We start from the raw sequence: 20,801 nt of genomic DNA on the forward strand, positions 1-20,801 counted from the left end.
TCTATATCTCTTGAAGTATATGAAGTGCTACGTGTGTGTGTGTGTGTGTGTGTGTGTCTAGGCAGAGAGCAGGTGAGATAAACAGACCCTGACAGCAACAACACTCTCTGTAATGGGAACAACCAGCACGTCTCCACTGTTCAGCCACTAACCAGCTGGGGAGCAGCGATGTGGAAACAGCAAACCATTCCTTCATTTTGCACTAATCTTTATTTTGTTGTTTGATTCGCTCCCTGAATACTGCATTTGAAGTGTGAAATACACCTGATTCAGTCGACAGGGTAGTATTTGTCATTTTTGCTTAATTAGGCTGTAGACGGGGGAGAATGACAGAGACAGAGAGAGAGGGGACGGGTTATACCTGATGTGACTGGCTGGAAATCAAACCCACATCGCAAAAACATGGCACTTGCCCCGACATGAGTCATGGACCAACCTTTCAGCTGAAACTCAAGTAATCACGTAAACAAAGAGACACACCTGCACATGCTGACATTCATATAATACACTGTGTTATATTACATGTATCAAACCTACGGCTGGGCGATATGGCCTGAGATTCATATCATCATATACTGTCACATTTACCTCAATAATGGTAAATGAAACGATAATTAATTAATCTCCTCTCCTTTCCTCTCCTCCTCTCCTCTCCTTGTTTCCTCTCCTCTCCTCCTCTCCTTTCCTTGTCTCCTCTCCTCCTCTCCTCTCCTCTCCTTGTCTCCTCTCCTCCTCTCCTTGTCTCCTCCTCTCCTCTCCTTTCCTTGTCTCCTTTCCTCCTCTCCTCTCCTCTCCCCTCTCCTCTCCTTGTCTCCTCCTCTCCTCTCCTCTCCTCCATGGTGGGACACACAAACACACAAACCACTCTCCAATTATAGTAGTGGGATGAAACGATAAGAAATACTACATTCACCATTAGTGTCATAAATATAAAAAGGTAAATCCACCTTACTTCTGGTCTTATTCTGTCCTTCTCTGGCTGGCTCGACACAGCTGATCCTACACTCGCTCTGCTACTTTGAAGCGTGTTCAACTGAAGCAACACAAATTTGGTGGGTGAGAGAGTGACGGTGTCGGTTTTGGTAAATTTTTGGTATATCGCCCAGCCCCAATCATACCTATAAATGAGAGAGGCAATAAGTAATATTTTTACTGCCACAGAGTGACCATAATATATCTGCAGGTGGTTGATTGGGTTGTTGATCTATGCCAACGAAAACTTTCCACACATGGAGTTTCAAGACAGTCACACCACCACTTACTGGCATTTACAACTGCTCATCAATGGAGGATGGTGCTACAAGTGAACGACTAGCGGCACAACACATTTCAGGTACGAAGGATAAAAACACTCAAGCCAAAAAGCACATGCCAAAGCAGTTTTACCATTCCACTATACAGCATGGTGACATATCACCTCTTCACTACATGTTTCTGTTGGGTCTCTGCTCTGATTAGCTAGCTTACTCCCCTACATTGTCAAAATGTGACTTTTTAATTCATGTTACTTATACGCCACCATCCCTTAATGGGCTGGGAGGGGTGGGGACTGTTCCAGAGTCCTGTCAATATTTTAATTAAATTCCTACTGGTTGCGGATAGATCACTAGCATTAAGACACAGCATGCTAGCTGGCATGCTAAAAGCAATCTTCCCGCGAATTGGAAAATACCCTTAAAGTTCAACAGAGTCGGTCCACTTAAAACATTCCCACTTTGCATCATGAATAATGATAGACGCTAAGCTAGCTGTTGTGCTAACAGAGAGACTGGATACAGGCTAACATGCTAAGCTAACTCGCTGAAAGCTTTCCGCACTCTGTTCCCAACAACAGACAAACTTGAAAAGCAGAGAATTTACTTTACCTTCTTTCAACCCCCTTCGCAACATTACCCCATTTGACTCCGCATTCATTCTTCAAGAGACAAAATGCACCACTCTATCTTACACAGGCCTGCAGTACAGCGGCGTCCCTCGTCTCACTAATACATTGTGTTCGTCTGAGTTCAAATCCCACATCAGCGCAGCTACTACCTACTGGGCCCATCCTACCTCTCCTACCCTTCCCTCTGTCTGAATAAAACATGCATCCGATTCAATTAAATTTAAACCAAAACCAAAGAGAAGTGAAAAATACCCAAAATGAACTCTGGTTGAATCCCCGAGCTTATTAGTTTGCAGTATCTGTCTTTTTATTTATCTATCACAGAGTGGGCAGACCACTCACATATTTTATTACTTTTTTTAGACAGTAAAGTCAGTTGAACACAGGTCGACAACTGACAGAGTTACTGACCCAAAGTTACCCAATTAGGATTACTAATCTACTCAACCTTTGCCCCCCCTTCCTGCCTCTTGAGTTACACATGGAATTGAACCCCTAACCCTGGCAGTGTTAGTGCCTTGCTCTACCTATGGAGTAACACAGGGAATTGAACCCCTAACCTTTGCAGTGCTTTGCTCTACCCATTGTACAACAGAGGAAATTGAACCCCTAACCGTGGTAGGCTTAGTGCCTTGCTCCACTCTTTGGGTACAAAGGGAACTGAACCCCTAACCCTTACAGTGCCTTGCTCTACACATTAGGCTACTCTAGGAATTGAACCCCTAACCCTGGCAGTGTTAATGCCTTGTTCTACCTATTCAGCTAATAGGACGCTTTCCTGACTAGCTAACATACCCAGAACTGTTGAGTCACTTTCATTTTTTTTGGAAAGTGAAACTCCTTCAGCACCTGAAAGTACACACTGTCTCCTGTCTGCTCTGCCTCAGCAGACTGGGTTTGAGTCCCACATTAGCGAAGCCTTGTGCTCTTTCTCTGCAGCAGTGCCGCTCACTTCCACTGTCTGAATAAAACATGGTCTGCGAAACATAAATTAATCCACTTTAGTAACCGAAGAGACGAGGAAAAATATCCCAAAATACCTCCCTCCCTTCTCCTCTCACCTTCACGTAGGTCCTGAACCCCTCAAACCCCCCAAGCCCACCCCCACCCCACCCTGCTCCCCCTTCCCGCCGGCTTCACATGCTGATGGTTCATGTTCGAACCCCCCCCCCCCCCCCCCTCCTTTCTCCTGCGTGTTCGTCTCGGAAAGCAGAGTTTAATTATTCAGCGATGTCGTGGGAGGTAGAAGAGTCGGTTTGATGTTCGCTCTTCTTGTCCGAATTAAAAATCCATCAAGGTCGTGAATACACAGCGACCTGCTTATGTGTTTCAAGGGTACTGTACGGCGAACAGGCCGCAGTCATTAACGCTCATTAATAAATGTATTGATCTGGTGTGCTGTGCGACTTTGAAGGCAGCCCCATTAGTTGGCCTTGTAACTCTGCAGAGAGGGCATTGCCACGAGGAACTCTGAGAGAATGTGTGTGTGTGTGTGTGTGAGTATACAGTCTTGCATGTGTGTGTGAGGATGTGCACAAGGGCAAGTACTGCACCCTCTGGCACAAGTCCACACATTTTCTGTAACTGTTCTTATCATTCTTATTTTACTACAGTCTTCTAAATACAAAATTACATTAAGTTGAATCCTTTCACTCATTCAGCCCCCCTCCACACACACACACACACACACACACACACACATTTCCCTTAAAACATAGAGAATACACTGACAGATACATAAAGCATAGAAATAAATGTACTATAAATAAATGTAAACAATTCTTATTTCTTTGTACTCTACCTTATTGGGTCTCTTACATGATCATTGAGCCTCATGCAAGAACCACTCGTACGACCAGATTCGTTCTTAAATCACTCGCACGAGCGATTTAAGAGAACTTGCCGCATTCACCAATTTTCTCGTATTTAGAATTTTCTCTTAGGTATGAACAACATTTACGAGTGGTCCAGACCTGTCGTATGAGTCACGTACAGTCAACCTGCCGTTCTCCAAAGCAAAAAAATAACTTTGTTGTTGACCAATGGATTGTATCTCTGTCACTTTGAAGAAATTGTTAGTTTGAATATATAAATGACTCTGTAAAGTAATGTATAATCATGTTGAGATTAACCAGTACAGTGGTTATAGTCACAGGAAAAATAGCAAGGGAGCACTGTTGGCTTTTTCAAAAGAAGGCAGTGCGTAAATTATTTTACCAGAGCCACATAAAATCTCATAAATATCCCTGCAGGTTACATAGTAGCCTATAATTGCCATGGTTATTTGACAAACACTCAGATGAGACAAAGGCAAGGTTAGATTGTATTGGGGAAAATACATTATAGAGGGAGATAAATCTGATTTCTAGGCTATTTTACTCCAGTTGATGACGTTAATGTGGGTAAGTGCAAGTGAATCTAAATTTTAAAAAGAGAAATGGCTTTAAGTTTCACCAGGTTGAGGTGCAAGTCGCTGTCCAGGGCGACATCCTCCGCTGAACACCTGACAGCGCCATATTGCCAATTATGGCAGGTATCGGCCTATTCTTTCATCTGTCTGTGGCCCTCTCCTGTTGTAGTCATGGATCGCCTTGCTTTTTGCATCTAATTTCATGTCAAGCCATTTCTTTTTTTATTTCTGTGACGGTGCCCTAACGACAAATCACTGTAGTCCTATAATATTCCTATAATACTCCAATAGGGACTTATAGTGTCTGTGGTACTCAATAGTGAGTTTATAGTGACCTTATCATGGTATTTTTGTCTTCTGTAGTATCACTATAATATTCCTATAGGGAATTATAGCTTTGTTGGGATATTTATTTAGTATTCATCTAAAACATATTGGAATACTATAGTTGTTTTTCGCAAGGGAACGCACAACAGACAACACTGCATTAACAGCACAAGTTATTTTTTCCCATTCCTTGGCTTTAGCAGGGCCTTTGATTCCACTATTGAATTATATTAAATATTATATGCTGTGGTTGACTTATTTCTGATAGCAGGACTTCAGTCTCAGAGCTGGTAGACTTCTCCTTAGTCTTCCATGTCATTTTTATGAATGAAGCTTCCTGACATAAGGGCCAGACGCCTAACCTTATATGGCATAATTGGGGCGTCAATTATGCAAATTCACAATTCTCATGAACGCGCATTCATTTGGAATAGCACAGGAATATTGTTATAGCGTCCTGAGAGTATTCCTGTGAGCACAGAACGATCATGTAGGAGAGAAGGAAAAGAGGAAAAGAAATGAAGTGAGCTAAGCAGAGAGAGAAGGGACTTTTGAGAGCAGTTTGAATGAGTAAAGGTGAGGGGATGTGATTCAACGAAGAGAAGGTGACGTGCTTGAAAAGAGTTTTCAGCCTACAACATAGCATAAAGATGAATAAAGAAGATTACATATCAGACATAATGCATCAGTGGAATGATCTGATGCTGCTTGGTAATCTTTGTCTTTGATCCAGATCATAGGGACTGTACACAAAAACAACAGAGTGCGACATCAAACAGAGGATATCACTGAAGAGTCAGTAGAAATGACTGTGGCCTTTGAGGAATACATTTGTTGCTCGTTCCCCATATTGTGCATTACATGTATTTATGAAAGTTATTTTAAAGTTTGGGTTCCTTTTATGGTTGCACAGCGAGGCCGAAGGAACTCATTTCAGTCCAGATGAAAAATCCCTCTGACACTTACAACGCAAAACAACTCCACTGAAAAAACAAACAGAAACAACAGGTAGACACAGTCCAACAGAGCAATACATATGTTATGGTAAATGTGCCATAAAATACAGGGGAGAGTGAAAGAAAATATTAGTAAATTTGTGTAAATTCTCACATTACTGCTAGTGTTGTATATTCTGCATACATGTATCATTAGATTCACAATGGAAAAAGTCATTGTAACCAATATACTGTAATATATTGTATTGATTGTAACCTTATAACTCATTTTAGTTATAGTCAAAGGGGCTTTAAGAAATCTATTATGTTTATTGACCTCTATTGGTGACCAAGGAATGTTGCTGCAGCTCTCTGACAGCTTACGGTGGCCTGTAATTGACATACAGTAGGTAGTTCAGCATAATCCAATTCATTATCTTCATTATCTATCTATATTTTCCTCAATGTTTTGTATAATGAGGGATTATGCTGCATGGGATGTTTGGAGAAATTTGATGGACATTTTTTGCCTTTTCTGGAGCAGGAAAAAGATTCCCCATTAACTGTCCAAAGTTAATTGTCCAATCGTAGACGAGGTGACGTCACCTCCAGATATTTCCAGCAGCTACAGTGGAGTTTGATATGAGAAAATGTTTCAGGATGTAAAACATCAGCGGTAAATGTCAGGTTTTGGTGTCAGTCCCTCAGAATCAAAGAGCGAGGGCTTATTTCTAGAGCCGCCATTTTGCACCGAGAGACGTTCAACAATCATACAGGGAGAGATCCATCGTAGAAGAGGAGAGAGACCAATTTCTCCACCACAGGAGCAGGAGAGAGACCAGAATGCACTGCAGCAGAGAGACAAGTTGGGGTTTGAGGAAGGAGTGCAGCTGTGATCATTGACATGCCGACATGTGTTCACAAACTACTTGGCTAGCTTGCTGGCAACAAGTTCATGCCTGTTCTCTGGGGGTTGTCAAAAGGCATTCTGGGAAATGTAGGAAATCACTCACTGCAGTAGAAGCAGACAAATCAGGTTGAGGGAAAGTGGGTTCCCCCCAAAAAGTAAATTACAACACTTCACCACTAAATAACTAACATCACAGACTGATGATATATATCAGTGGAAGAGGATCCGAGGGGATAATTATCCTTTAATTTGACAGTGATTCATTGAGGTTTAAAAATGCGACACTTAGCACCGTTAAAGTTAGAAAGTATGAAGGCAGACTTATGTAACTGTTACCACTTTATCTACCTGCTTCTCTCACAGTGCCATCTCCTTCTGCTGCCATTATTCCAGCAGTCTGTTTATCTGCACTTCTTGGTATAATTAATGCATCAGATGTCATGAACATGGGAGCCGGACACATTAGGCTGTCAAAGTGCCACTCACTGTGATGGGAACGTGTCACACATGGTGCACACACACACACACATATAGACACACCTATACATAGATACACACATACAGATGCGCCTGCCCACATGCATAGATACTTATAGATATAACACACACATAAACACATATATGTATGTGTATTCGCGCCCAAACACTATGCGTGAACGAACAGACGCCTTCATTCATGCCTGAAAGCATTCACACACGTTGCAAAACACACACACTCACGCACAGACTGACAAGCGCACATGAACACATAACCCATAATCTATATGGCAGCCAACATGTCTATAATTACACAGCATGTATCCGTGGCGACCATTAAAAAGCTCTGAGATGATTACTTCAGCTGTCAGGTTTGTTCCCTGATGTGTGAATGTTGATCTCAACGGTTGAATCTCCGAAACTCTCACCTGTCATGACTTAAAAATATACAGTAAAACTAGGATGCATACAAAATATGGTATAAACTATATAATAAATAATTATGCATCACACTCAAAAACAAGATTTTAATATTGATTGAAAAGCCCAACTTTTGTCCTCCGACACACAGCATAAAAACATAAAATAAACATAAAATATGTATAACAATTATTTCAACCGTCAGTGCATGCGAATGCTAATCTCATCTCTTCCCAGTTTAATTACCCAGCTCTCGCCTCTTCTGCGCAAAAAAAACATTTTAATGTTGATTAAAAAGCCAAACTTCTGTCTCTCAAAACTACAGTTGCATAAATACAATTGAGTGTGAGTACAATTGCTCACTGGGTTTAAACATCAGGACATGAATGTTGATTTGTGCTCTACAGTTTCAAACAACCAACACTCATCTCTCAGTACTAGAACAATAAATTAATGAAACAGAACTAAGATGAATGTATAAATAATAGGGATGTAGAATAAATGTTTTCGCATTATACTCAAACAATGAGATGTGAATGTTAATTGAAAGCCCAGTTTATGTCTCTTGACTCTTGAGCGCAATAAATAACAAAACTAGTATAATTACATAAAGAAAACTGTAGAATATGGTTACACATCGCACTCAAGCAGTAGAATTTGAATGTTAATTTAAAAGCCAAATTTATGTCTCTTGACACCATAAAAGCATAAAATATGAGTATATTGGACAGTCGCTCATCGGTTTTTAAAAACAGGATATGAATGTTGATCTATGCTCTTCCATTTTAAACAGCTATTCCATTTCAACCAATTTCCCCGCAGGGATTATTAAAGTTTTATCTAATCTGATCTAAAAAATAAAAGAAAACAGTTGTATCTCAGCACTTGTTATAGCAAAGGGTAAGGAGGCACAGCTTCCATAAGTAGACGGCACAATAACACCGTAGTACGAAGATGTTTTTCAGTGCTGATAGACAGACATCGATTCAAAATATAGCCTAAATGAAAGTATGGGCAAATAAAAAACAGTGAAAAATCAATTGCCAAATACATACACAGCAACAGCATTTAAAGGGGTATTACATAATCTATGAGCTCTATCGACTTGAACTGGTGACCAGTTGGAAATGGAAGAACATCAACAGAACTTATAGACCTGATCTCCTCCTACACAACTTTCTGGCTGACTCTTCTCAAGCTACAACTCAGAGTGTTTTGGAGTAGAGACTAGGGCTAAAGACAAGACAGTTTACTGTGTCACAGTAACCAAATCCACCTTATCACACTATTCAGTTTTACTGAGAACGTTACTGAATGGATCTACAGCCACACCACAACAAGCTGACTCAGCTGCTCTCTGTTTCTAGCTGCCTGGTACAGATTTACACTTTATTAACTAACAGATAATTCTACAATGTTCCCCTGGTTCCTAGCAGATTTGTGCAGCTGCAAAGCCTCTACAGAGTTTCCGTTATATATATTTTGCAGCGGCGGCCCGCCACTGCAAAATTATTGCCGCCGCTGCTTCAGAATTTTATGAAATGTCATGAAGTCGCAATTACACGACTCTGCAGAGGGCTTTTAATTTGAAACGACGGATACAGAAGTGGCGACACGTGGCGACACCCGGCCAAGGCGAGAGGGAGAGAGAGAAAGAAGAGAAAAAGAAAGAGAAGAGAGAGAAAGGTAGATTAAAAGGCTGCGTTCACACAGTGTTTTTTGATGTGGAAAAAGCGCTGCCTGGAGCGCTTTTTGTGAGGAGAAATAAAAAGCGGATCACGGCAATGTCACCTGACGTTAGCTGAGCGGCTGCTAGCTCACTAACCGGCTGGTTAGCTGAGCGGCTGCTAGCTCACTAACCAGCTGGTTAGCTGAGCGGCTGCTAGCTCACTAACCAGCTGGTTCACTTCTAACAGACAGAACAGTGTTGTGCAACAAGCAAATGCTTACCAGATATTTCCAATACATGTCCAGTATAATCCATACTGCCTTTATGATCGCTGTTGCGGTAACGGAAATTCACTTATTACAACGTCCAATTTCTCCACCGGCACTTTCACTTTCTCCATATTTGTTGTTGCTAGGGGAAAGGCCAGCATCTCTGTCATCGCGATTGGTCGGCTGGGAAAAAGCGGTTCACGTCACCCGGTGCTTTTCTGAAAAGATGAACATTTCTCAACTTTTGAAAGCGCTCCACTCTGACGAAAAAAACGCCGCTGCAGCGCTTTTCAGGAGCGGTCGCCTTTTGTGCGCCTTGCGGCCGCTTCCCATTACTTTTAATGAGAAAAGGGCGCTGGCAGTTGGGGAAAAAAACATTGTGTGAACGCAGCCTTACTTCAATAAACGTCGGTAAAATAATTGCCAACGATGTTTATATAAGCAATGTATTAAAATATTCCTGATTGCATTTTCAGATGAGCTTGTTAAAATATTTCTCCAAGAAGAGAAAGATGCCTGATGTCTATGAGGAAGATAGTCAGGTAACACTTTAGCTAGGGAGGGGCTCAAGGTTCTTAACTATGCCCCGAAGTTTTGAAGGGAAAGAAATTCCTTCTGGTTCTAAAATATGTAACGTTAGTGCTACTACAATATTTTAATGTTCTTACTGGTTGCGTGATCAAATATTTGTGATGTGAGAGAATTATCTAACGTTACTCATTCTCAAATGTAACCTTATTAGACAAGTAGACAGGCAGGAGTAGTGGAGGCGAGTGGAGCAGGAGAGAGGGCAGAAAGTGAGGAGAGTATGTTCTAAAGTTTGTTTTGCAGTCAAGTGTCAATTTATTTCATATTTTTTAATTACCTATTGATATTCACTCCGACCATGCGCGCACCACCCAGGTACAACAAAACCCTTTCCCCCCGCTGCTAAAAAAAATCCTAGAGGAAACACTGCTCTATAAGTCCCCCTTCATGCATTTATCCTGCATATATCCTGCCATTGCGGAAGTCCTCTGAATTGTAATAATCCGGCATCTATCCTGTATTAATACTGCTTTCAGTTTTTTTCTTGAACGTAATACATCAGAACAAAAATTAGAATATCATAACTCAAATGTCTCAACTAACCAGTCACAAGACAATTCTTTGTAATGTCTGACAACTGAAAATAAAGTAAAACTTGATTTTCCAAACAACTGACCGTTTGCAACATTTCTGTTAACTCCCACTCCCCTTAGTTACTGTTGCTAAGTCTGACAAAATTTGAAGATGGACGCTACCATAGACGCTACGATCTGATTGGATTGGTGGATCGCTATGTCAATCATTATTTTGCAATGATTCTGCTTGGGGATGGAGCATTAGTTCAGCAGGTACGCAGTAAAAAGTGGGACCTCTACAATCGCTCCATCTGTAAAGCCTGCATCGCTTCACACCACACTCCTGCAGGAATACTACAAAACACATGCAAATACATTAAGAATGTGAATGGAGCATGTACAGTTACACTTCACATTCAGCTTCTGTGGTCTGAACACACTCAAAACGCTCGACTAGTCATGATACACATTACTCAACACAGATATAAACACTGTCAGAAAACTGTAAACACCTTACTTGTCTCTTGGCAGTCGTACACAAGAAATATTTAAAACACGTGAGTATAGGTCAACTCAATTGCTCATTGCTTTAAAATAAAACAATATAAATGTTGATGTGTGCTCTCCTGTGCTCAACACCCAACACACTGAACACGATAAATGCATAAAAAATACAAGTGTGACTGTATAGAAAACGTGAACGGAGCATCCGCAGATAACGATGCTCAAAGCTGTCATATTAACACCCAGCTCTTATCGCTCCATGCTTCACACTTCACACTGCAGAGCCTACGTAATCACGAGTCACTCAAAAATTCATGAATAAAACAAAACTAGTAAATGCATAAGGAAAGTGGCTGTGGCGTGCACAGATCCACATCACATTCACAAAATGGGATATAGGGATTCATTTTAACGGGTCGTTTCAGCCTCTGATTCAGAACTCTGATCTGATTTGTTGTTTTCTTTTAATGATTTCTCTTGTTTTCTCCTTTTTTATTCTCATGTATGTTCACTATTTTGGAGAAAACTTTTCAGATTGTATCCTCAACACTTGAACAATACGTGCATAAAATGTGACCTGGTGTGTTACACATAACACAAAAATATATACAAGCAGTATTATAGGATGGGTTCGAATTGACAAAATTGAATTGAGAAAACCAGACTTGGACTTGGTCCTGTGGCTGGTTTCTCAGAGGAACTTCTGAGTGAAAGCTGCATATATCTCCAATTTCTGAGTTTCACTGAACGCAGCATAAATGTTTGAAACACTGGAGCTTTGACCGTCTTTTGGCTGCTTCCACATGATGAACCAATGTGCTAATGTTGTGATTCAACTGAAGAACAACAGCTAATATTTTGTTAATAGGTTTCAAGCGATTTATGAGAAATGTCTAAGTAAAATCATAATATTTTGCAATGATATCCCACAGGATTTACTGCTGCGTTGTTCCACTCCAGTCATTTGTGTGAATGAATATACCCATATTTTTGTTTCTGTAGCTTCAGTTATTCTCCTTCCTTCACACAAAATCAAAATCAGATGGATCAGTGATGAAATGATCAGTTCCCTGTCAAAAACAGACAGAAATTAACCGTCTGTTCACTTCTGTGGTGAATACCAAATTGTATGTTTAGAAACACAATCAGCTGTGTGCAACTATTGCTGCCAAAGAGATGGGGACCTCCAATATGGCCGCCATATTTCACCTGAAAGCCCTCTATTGCAGGACACTAAGATCATGACCTGAGTTTGCACTCCTGATTTTTGGTTGCTTGTTATGTTGGTGATCTAGAAACTGAAGCGTATTCTACTTTGCATTCATTATAACTGAAGCTAATGCTAATGGATTCAGCAAAATAGCTAAACTGTAAATATAGACCCTGATCTCGTCTTGCCCATTTGAAACTCCCACTTCTTGTCCCTCAGCACTTGTACACAATAAATATATAAAAACATGCAGCTTGTTCTTTGTGTGAGAACCTGTAACAACATCCCACGACCCAATTTATGGTCCCTGGCCGCTGGTTGAGAAACACAGCGGCGATGGATTCCTCTAATCTGACAGCACAGTTCATCACCAGTATCACATTCCCATCGATCAGCTCCCATAATGCAATGGGGTCTTGATGTGGGAAACTGCTGCTGTGTGCAGTATCCTACCAGAAACTTGAGTCATCACACACACACACACACACACACAGAAACTCAGAGAGACACACCCATAAACACACACACAAACATGCAGACACACACTCATTCCGAGATATACACACACCCAAACAGACAAATACACACACATATTCACACAGAGTTCCCAAGGAAGCAACTGTGTGTTTGTGCGTGTGTGTGTGTGTGTGTGTGTGTGTGTGACTGAGAAAAAGAGTATGGTGTGGTGTATATGTGAGATAGTTTGTGTTTATGTGTGTGTGTGAGTGAGAGAGAATGTGTGTCTCAAAGTGTGTGTGTGTGTGTGTGTGTTGATTCGAGGGCTGTCAATTTTTATTGCAGAGATGGATCCTGTCCTGTTTCTTGTGTGTGTGTGTGTGTGTGTGTGTGTGTGTGTGTGTGTGTGTGTGTGTGTGTGTTGGACTGCAGTAGGTAGATATACTGATAGAGACGTGACAGCTGAGTGACTCCTGGGATACGAGACAGGATCTCTATACCTGCAATAAAAACTGACACTGCTCGGGTACACACACACACACACACAAAAGCATATACTCTCTCTCTCTCTCTCCCACACACACAGATGTGAATGAATTAATGTGTGTTAGGATTCCTATGAGATTACCCTGTGTGTGATGACACAAACACATGATGTGCACACACACACACACACACACACACACACACACACACACACTATGTATAGGAATTCCACTGGGCTCCTTAGCAAGCAGTGGCAGTAATGAAGACGAATGCACTCTGCTACAATAAATTCATATAAACACAACCTCAGATACACACACAGCACACTCAGGAATGAACACATGTACGTAGACAACGTGAAATCAAACGCGTCAATTCCCACAGCATAAACACATAATATATTCAATTTGGTTGGTGCCTTTATCCAAAGCACAAGTGTTTTGAATAGATTTTACCTAAGTGTATATATTTTGAGTATGGCTGACTCCAGCGGGAATTGAACCACTAACCCTGCCAGTATCAGATTCACTGTTAATACTTATTCCATAGGGATGAGATGATATATCGAAATTCAATATATCGCAATAGAAAAATACGTATCGTGGGACAGAAAAATGAAGCACGATATTTTATTCTGCTGTAGTAATCGCTAATGAGACTCTTGACCATCACAGTTTCACAAGCTCTCCATCCAAATTATATTATTGCAACTTTGTAATGACATTTTTAAATTGTTGTTTACATTCTAGCAGCCAATGGCATCGCTGGAAAGATTTGTGTCTCAGAAATAAACAGAATTTTGCACAGTCAGACTTTGTTGTCACTGAACTTTTATTGATCACATGGTATCCTGGTTGGATTGATCCTGAACCTCAGATCACGTATCGAATCGTATCATGAGATAAGCACATCGTCCCACCTCTAATATTCACACTAATACAATCAACACTACATACAAACCACCAGCAATATGTGCTGGTGCTACACTATAACAATCGACTGTTTACGAGCGAACAAAAAAAGCGAACAATATTTGCTGCAGTTAGTTTGTTTGATTTTGAAGTAACTTGATAATGACAATAAATGACGAATCGCCAAATCTTGATCACCATCTTGGATGTGGGTGCTTCAATAAGTTAAACATGTGAATGCTTGCAAAGTTGTAGCAATGAGATATCATCTTGTTCTTCTGCTTCTTCCAATATGACATGAATACAACAACGCTTTCAACCCTATGGTGGCCATATTGGAGGTCCTCAGCACCTCAGAACAGACTGTTTCTAAATGTACGACTTGACCATCTCAACAGAATTCTGTAGACATGGTTAATTTCTAAACTTAATTTTCTAGTTAACTTCTTACCTTAATTACTGTTTCTGACTGAACTGATCATTTCATCACTGATCCATCTGATTGATTTAGTGTTTAGATAATGTCAGCTTGTTAGCTAGCTAACCATAGTATCTGGTCAGCTAACCATCACTGTCTTGTTGTTAACACATCTGATTAGCACACTAGCTAACGTAGCTAGTAGCAGCTAGCGTTAGCGTGTTCACATTAACATCAGTGTGTTTGCTGGCTAGTTAGCTAGCTAACAGTTTGTTCAGGTTAACTGAGCTGACTCTTCTCAAGCTACAACTCAGAGTGTTTTGGAGTAGAGACTAGGGCTAAAGACAAGACAGTTTACTGTGTCACAGTAACCAAATCCACCTTATCACACTATTCACTTTTACTGAGAACGTTACTGAATGGATCTACAGCCACAATAAGCTGCATCAGCTAGCTCTGTTTCTAGCTGCTTGTCTGGGAATGAAAACGTAAGTTGTAACAGGGAGACTCACCTTGCTCTCACCTTGTTCTCATTTCACCATCCAGCTGCAACCAATTAGTCCACACAGGTCAAAAGCATGTGTCTTGCTGTTCAGTCTCTTGTCGTTACAGGCCGCCACCCCTCCACCTCCACACCAAATCCCGCCAAATTTCATTCAATAAATAATAGTTGTGTTCACTCATTTCGTGTTTCCAGATGTCTCCTTGATTGCAATATATTTAGACATTATTAAGTAACAGACAATTCTCCAGTGGACCTCAACTAGGTAGAGATACACCTAGTTGATAGGAGATTTATGTCACACAACTGCACAGCCTCTACACAGGGAATTGAACCCCTAACCCTGGCAGTGTTAATTAGAGTTTGTAATCTATACCTGAGCCTGAGGGTTCGGTCCGGTTCGGGCTCCAAGTCTTTCATCACTCCTTTGGGTTTGATCTGGTCGGGTCGAGTGCTGGCCCACACAGACAGCCCCTGGAAGAACAAGGAGCAGGAATTAACAACATGAAATACTCCATCAAACTTTGGGTAGGATGTTGTGGAGGACAGCTGAGTGTGAGAAAACAAGCAAAAGATGGTTTCTTTATTTCCTCTCAAAACAGTGTGTGTGAGTGAGGCATGAAAACAACTTGGGAGGCTCCTCCAAAAAGGTGTGTTCGTTTCAATATAGTACTCATGTGCATTGAAATCGCAATATGGTCTCGCTATAGGTTTCCTGCATTTAACACTAGAGAGATATATAGAGAGATTAGGATCCTAAGTACAGGGAATTTTATGTGGGTTTCTTAATCAATGTACTCACATCCATTGAGATCTGCATTCCAGCTTCTGACGGGTCTTTCTACGACTCTTCCAGTGAACGCTGCAGAGACAGCGACAGAATATCTGTGAGACTGAGACACAAGAGAGAAATGTTTGTATTTGTATCTTGGAGAAAGTGTGTGTGTGTTTCAGTGTTCATATGCATTAAGATTAGTCATTGCTGCATTAGCTGGAGATGGCCTGTTTTTTGTTTGTGAAAGAGAAAGACACTAGCACCACAGTGAAAAAAGGAGAAGCGAGAGAAAGCAAGAGACAGAGTGTGTCAACCCTCACATAGTAGACTTAATGTGTACAAAAAGCTTATTCATTTAGCATCATCCAAGGCCACAGCAGGCCTGCTGTGCTGCCCATCAATGTACAGCCAAATATTGATCATCTACTGCAAAAATCCCTTAACACTTAGTAACATACACATCAGAAAAGAGGCAGCTAACATAAAATCGTAACATATTAGCAGACAACTCTGATCCAAATGAAGACAGACGTAGATGCTAACTAGGTTAGTGTAAAAAAGGGACTTGAACCATGAAATGTAAGTTCTGGTGCTTATGACTACCAGTACCTGGAACTACCACAATACTCCTTTCTGCTTCTGAAACGGAGCCATTTTGATGCTAGTGCTTAAAATTAAATATGTTAATGTTAACTGAATAAATATACACGCATCACCGTTCACTTCATATTTAGTTTCTAACTTAATGTACAGGACAGAATAAAGTCTTATGTCTGCAATTCCTTGGCTAAATCTAAGTCTGTTAATGCTGATAAATGGATAAGCATTAATTTAGCTAGCTCTGCCTCTGCTAGCTTCATAGTTAGCGATTAAGCTAGCGCTAGCTAGCTTGGTCACTATCTAGCTAGGTTAGCTCGAGCCTGACTTCAGCCTGACTTTAGTTATATTACTTAAGCCAACTAGCTAGCTAGTTAGCTAACGATTAGCTAGGCTAATCGCGCCAAAACAAACATGCACATTATGCACACTTCAACACTGTATATTTGCAAAAGGTTTTCTCTGCCCCATACACCATTAAAAACTGACGTTGGAATATACTAGGCCTACATTGTACATAATGTTGTGTTTCCTTACCTTGGCTTGAGAGATGTGACAGACTGAACTCTGTCTCATATGACAAGACAGTCTTCACCAGCAGGGTGATTTGATTTAAATATATCCTTTTTACCATTATAATGAAACTTAGCAAGTTAATAATCTTGCTCAATGTTGGCAGCTTAAATTAAATAAATAATAGTTGGTTGCTCAGTGTTGACCCAGCTAACTTTTTAGCACAGTTGATACATGCACTTTTTTATAACCTAGAAATAATATGATAAGACCATTCATGTTGTATGGCCTCCATTTATTAAATTTGTGCTGCAAATGAAAGCAATTTTTTTTTTTCAACACACTTCAAAGACCCACCCATGGGCTATTATAGAATACTATAATGTGAAAATAACCTTATTTTTTCCTTTTGTGTAACAGACTGCTTGCCACAAATACTTTTCCACTGTCGAAACCTAAAGCATTTTCAAAGCCAGAGCCGTGATAAAAACCAATCGTAATGCTATTGGGTGGTGGCGGCTTACAATACATGGCCCATAGTTTTCAAGAAATGTCTGGCCAAGAACATGATGCTGCATCAACTGTAGCCAAACCTGGGCCACTTCCGGCCCACATGAGACTTGCTCACCAACACTGACCTTCAGTGCCGGGACTGAGCCTGATTTGGCCCAGAATCGTGACAGACGCTCCAGCTCAGCAATATTACAGCAATATTTTTTGTCAGAACTGCTGATAGTATGCTTGTAGTTTTACTCCAGTTCAGTCCAGTAAGCTAAGGCTTTATGATTTCAGCGTGTGTATCAGCGCTCAGGGCAGATGGTGACGGCTGCAGCGTGTCTGCAATAAAAATCAGCTGTAGTCGGGATCAGGCTTTTTAAAAGCTGCTAATCAGAATCAGGAATCAGGAATTTAGCTTAGTGGTTGCTTGTGTAGTTTGTTAAAAGACAGAAAGAATAAAACACAATATAAACCAATAAAAACAGTATATAAAAAACAGTATACTGTATATATAAAACAGTAGCCTATATAAATAAACCAAACACAAATAGAAACAGTAGAAGAAAAAGATAAGATCAGAATCAATACAGAATATAGTTATTGCACTGTTTGAATGTTGCACTATGTTGGATAAAATAAACAAACAGATAATAGTGAGTAGTAGTGCAGTGTGGTGGTGGTGGGGGGGGGGGGTGCAGGGTCGTAGTGACTGGAGCTGCGCGGCACGCTGCTCATGCCAGCGGTGAGGAAAGGCTCCTGTCAGGCATGACGGCCGACGGCAGAGCCACCGCCGGGACTGATGAATAGTTTATTACCTACCTGCTGTCAAACAGCAAACATCCATCTGCAGTTACACTCACTACCAACTTCATTTGATTCACACAAGCAGGGTCATTTTGTGTACCTTTATGTACTATTCATAAAATATCTCAGGCTGGATCATCAGGCTTATTCTTCATTATTTAGATCATATTTTCCATCGGGGTCTCAGTTTCTCTGATGGGTGTTTGCTGGTTGTAGTTTAGTGTGTATTATTCAAGTTTAAGGGCTTTTATGCAGAATTTTTGCATCATATACTTGCTGTACTACCCGATGTTTACAACAACCTCTTATACATAAAGTGTAGTAATCGTACATCAGGCACATAGTACACCTAAATATATAGAAGGGGCAGATAATTATCTTTTAGCTGTATCTGGTGCAATATATTTATTGTGCATTGTCCCTGTCAAATAAATGATTCAAATTCTAATTAAATGACCCAACATCGACGATAGGTGCATCTCATCTGTGTTATCCAGCCTTTAGAGCAGGAACGCTGACCTGAGAAGTTCAGAAGTGAATGAGTTACGCTCTCTCTCCCTCTACAGCTGCTGCCAACATGCCCAGGAGCAAGGCACCTGCCTCCTGACGGCTGCAGAGTCCACCAGCAGCAGACTGGGTTCTACTGGTCAGCTCCCAGTGAGAATGTGAAGCAGGACGCTGCTGAAAAACAGCCTGATGCTCATCATGGATTTGGCAAACATCAGGTAAATAAATGAGGGTTACGGTGAATTAAGAACAAGAATATGAATGTGTAAAATATGAAAAATCCCTCTCAATAACACAATTATTGGAAAAGACGGACATTATCTGTCCACTAGTCCAATGGTTCTCAACGTGGGGTCCGGGGACCACCAGGGTTAAACTTCAGCATTATTTCATTTACAAGACGTTAACACAGTTACAGAATGTAGAAGAATGTCTGTTCTGATCATAGTTTCTCTGTTATCTCTCTACCTGCAATACAGACAGTCATGGAGTTCTGAACAAAATCATATCTGACAATAAAAATATTCTCAGATTTGGGTCAGAGAGAGAAAATCTCATCAAATGGGGGTCTGTGGCTCTAATGTGGACTAAATTAGGGTCCTTGATATGAAAAAGGTTGAGAATCACTGGTCTAGTCTCCTTATTAAACCTGAACAAACTGACCGCTGTCTGACTCCATCAGTCCTGATGAGCTGAGCCTCGGCTTCCCCTCCTGATGTTTGGTTGCTTGATGCTGTGCTTCCCTCTGCTGAGGAACAAGGATACAGCAGCTTTGAATTTCAGTCATTTATTTCCTCTGCAGAGACCGTGGCAGTGGAGTTGAGGAAAACTTTTGGTGTTTGTCTGTTTTGGTCCCAGCTGGGTTTCTAGTAAGGTCACATGGATCTTGACAATATTGGAAATCTGTAAATTAACTTGTAAATTAGCAAACGCCTGTTAACTGGAAATGAAGCCCCAAGCAGTGATTGGATAACATGGAAACTAAGTGTATTAAACAGTTTTCAGCCTGTATTTATCCAGCTTCAGGAGACAGAGCACCAGGCTGTTTTCCAGCACCGTCCTGCTTCACGTTCCAACCCAAACCTTTATTTAGCGAATACTGAGGCAGAACCTCATTTACAATGCTGCCAAGAGCACATCCAGTAAAAAGGGTTATTACAAATCAAATGGTTATCTAAATCTAAAGAATACGTAAACAAAGTCAATTAAAACAATATATATATATATGTATCAGTGTTCTGTGTTTCTCATTCTCTTGAAGCCATTTTGATCTAAAGGCTTCTGCTTAAATGTTTGAAATGAGTTTCTTAGACAAAAAATAAATAGTGAAGTTGATCCTATGTATGAATTTCTTTCCAAAGCCTTTGCCTTTCCATCAAGGCAAAGAATCTAAAATATAAGATAGTTTTGATTTGTTTAACACTTTTTCGGTCGCTGCATAATTCTATTTGTGTTATTTCATAGTTTTGATGACTTTACTGTTATTCTAAAATGTGGAAAATAGTAAAAATAAAGAAAGATACTTGTGTCCAAACTTTTGGCTCCTAGTGTACTTATTCTTAAGCGCAGATTAAAAAAAAGAAATACAAGAATAAGTAGAAATGTAAGAGAAAATTGCAATCACTAAAATCAATTAAAACAATTACAAGGAGAAACTGGTTTTTTGATCATATTTTTATATTTATACATTTTACATTCATTTTCATACCAAATGAAACCAGATTAGTGATCTTCAGAGAGTCCTGACTCGAGGGACTTGAAGTACAAGCCAAGCACTAGATGGAGTCAGACAGGGACCAGATGAGCAGGTCAACACAGAGGTGATGTGAGGACAGCGGTGGTTGAGGGAGGAGAGTGTTACTCTTTCATCACATACATTTTAATACAGAGAGTTGTTTATTTTTAGACCAGATTGGTCCTGTTAACATTAAGAAGCTCTTTTCCAAGGAGACCTAACCAACAACATGCAGTAATGTATAATGTCAAGATACAGGCAGAGTTACATAAAAAGGAACAAAGTTTCCTTAGCTTTGTGTTATTTCTTTGTTTTTTATGCGCTTTTTAAGTGGTTTCTGTTTTTTGTTCTTGTTTTTTTTACTTTCAATTTTCTATTAACAAGGCCTTTCCTTGTGTTGCTTTTAATGGATCTTTGTTGTTGGTTTGTTTTACCTGTTTTTATGCACTTATTTACTCTGTAGCACTTTGACATTTATTT

At 40.3% G+C, this 20,801-nt stretch overlaps 1 protein-coding gene across 1 annotated transcript in view; it reads right to left on the minus strand.

Annotated features, from left to right (window-relative positions):
* LOC144539338 (nuclear factor 7, ovary-like) overlaps positions 1–20,801 on the minus strand; it is a 258,340-nt gene that overhangs the window by 11,222 nt on the left and 226,317 nt on the right. The gene's annotated exons all lie outside the window — the stretch shown is intronic.

This window comes from Centroberyx gerrardi, chromosome 5 (genome assembly GCF_048128805.1).
Source record: "Centroberyx gerrardi isolate f3 chromosome 5, fCenGer3.hap1.cur.20231027, whole genome shotgun sequence".
NCBI lineage: Eukaryota > Metazoa > Chordata > Actinopteri > Beryciformes > Berycidae > Centroberyx > Centroberyx gerrardi.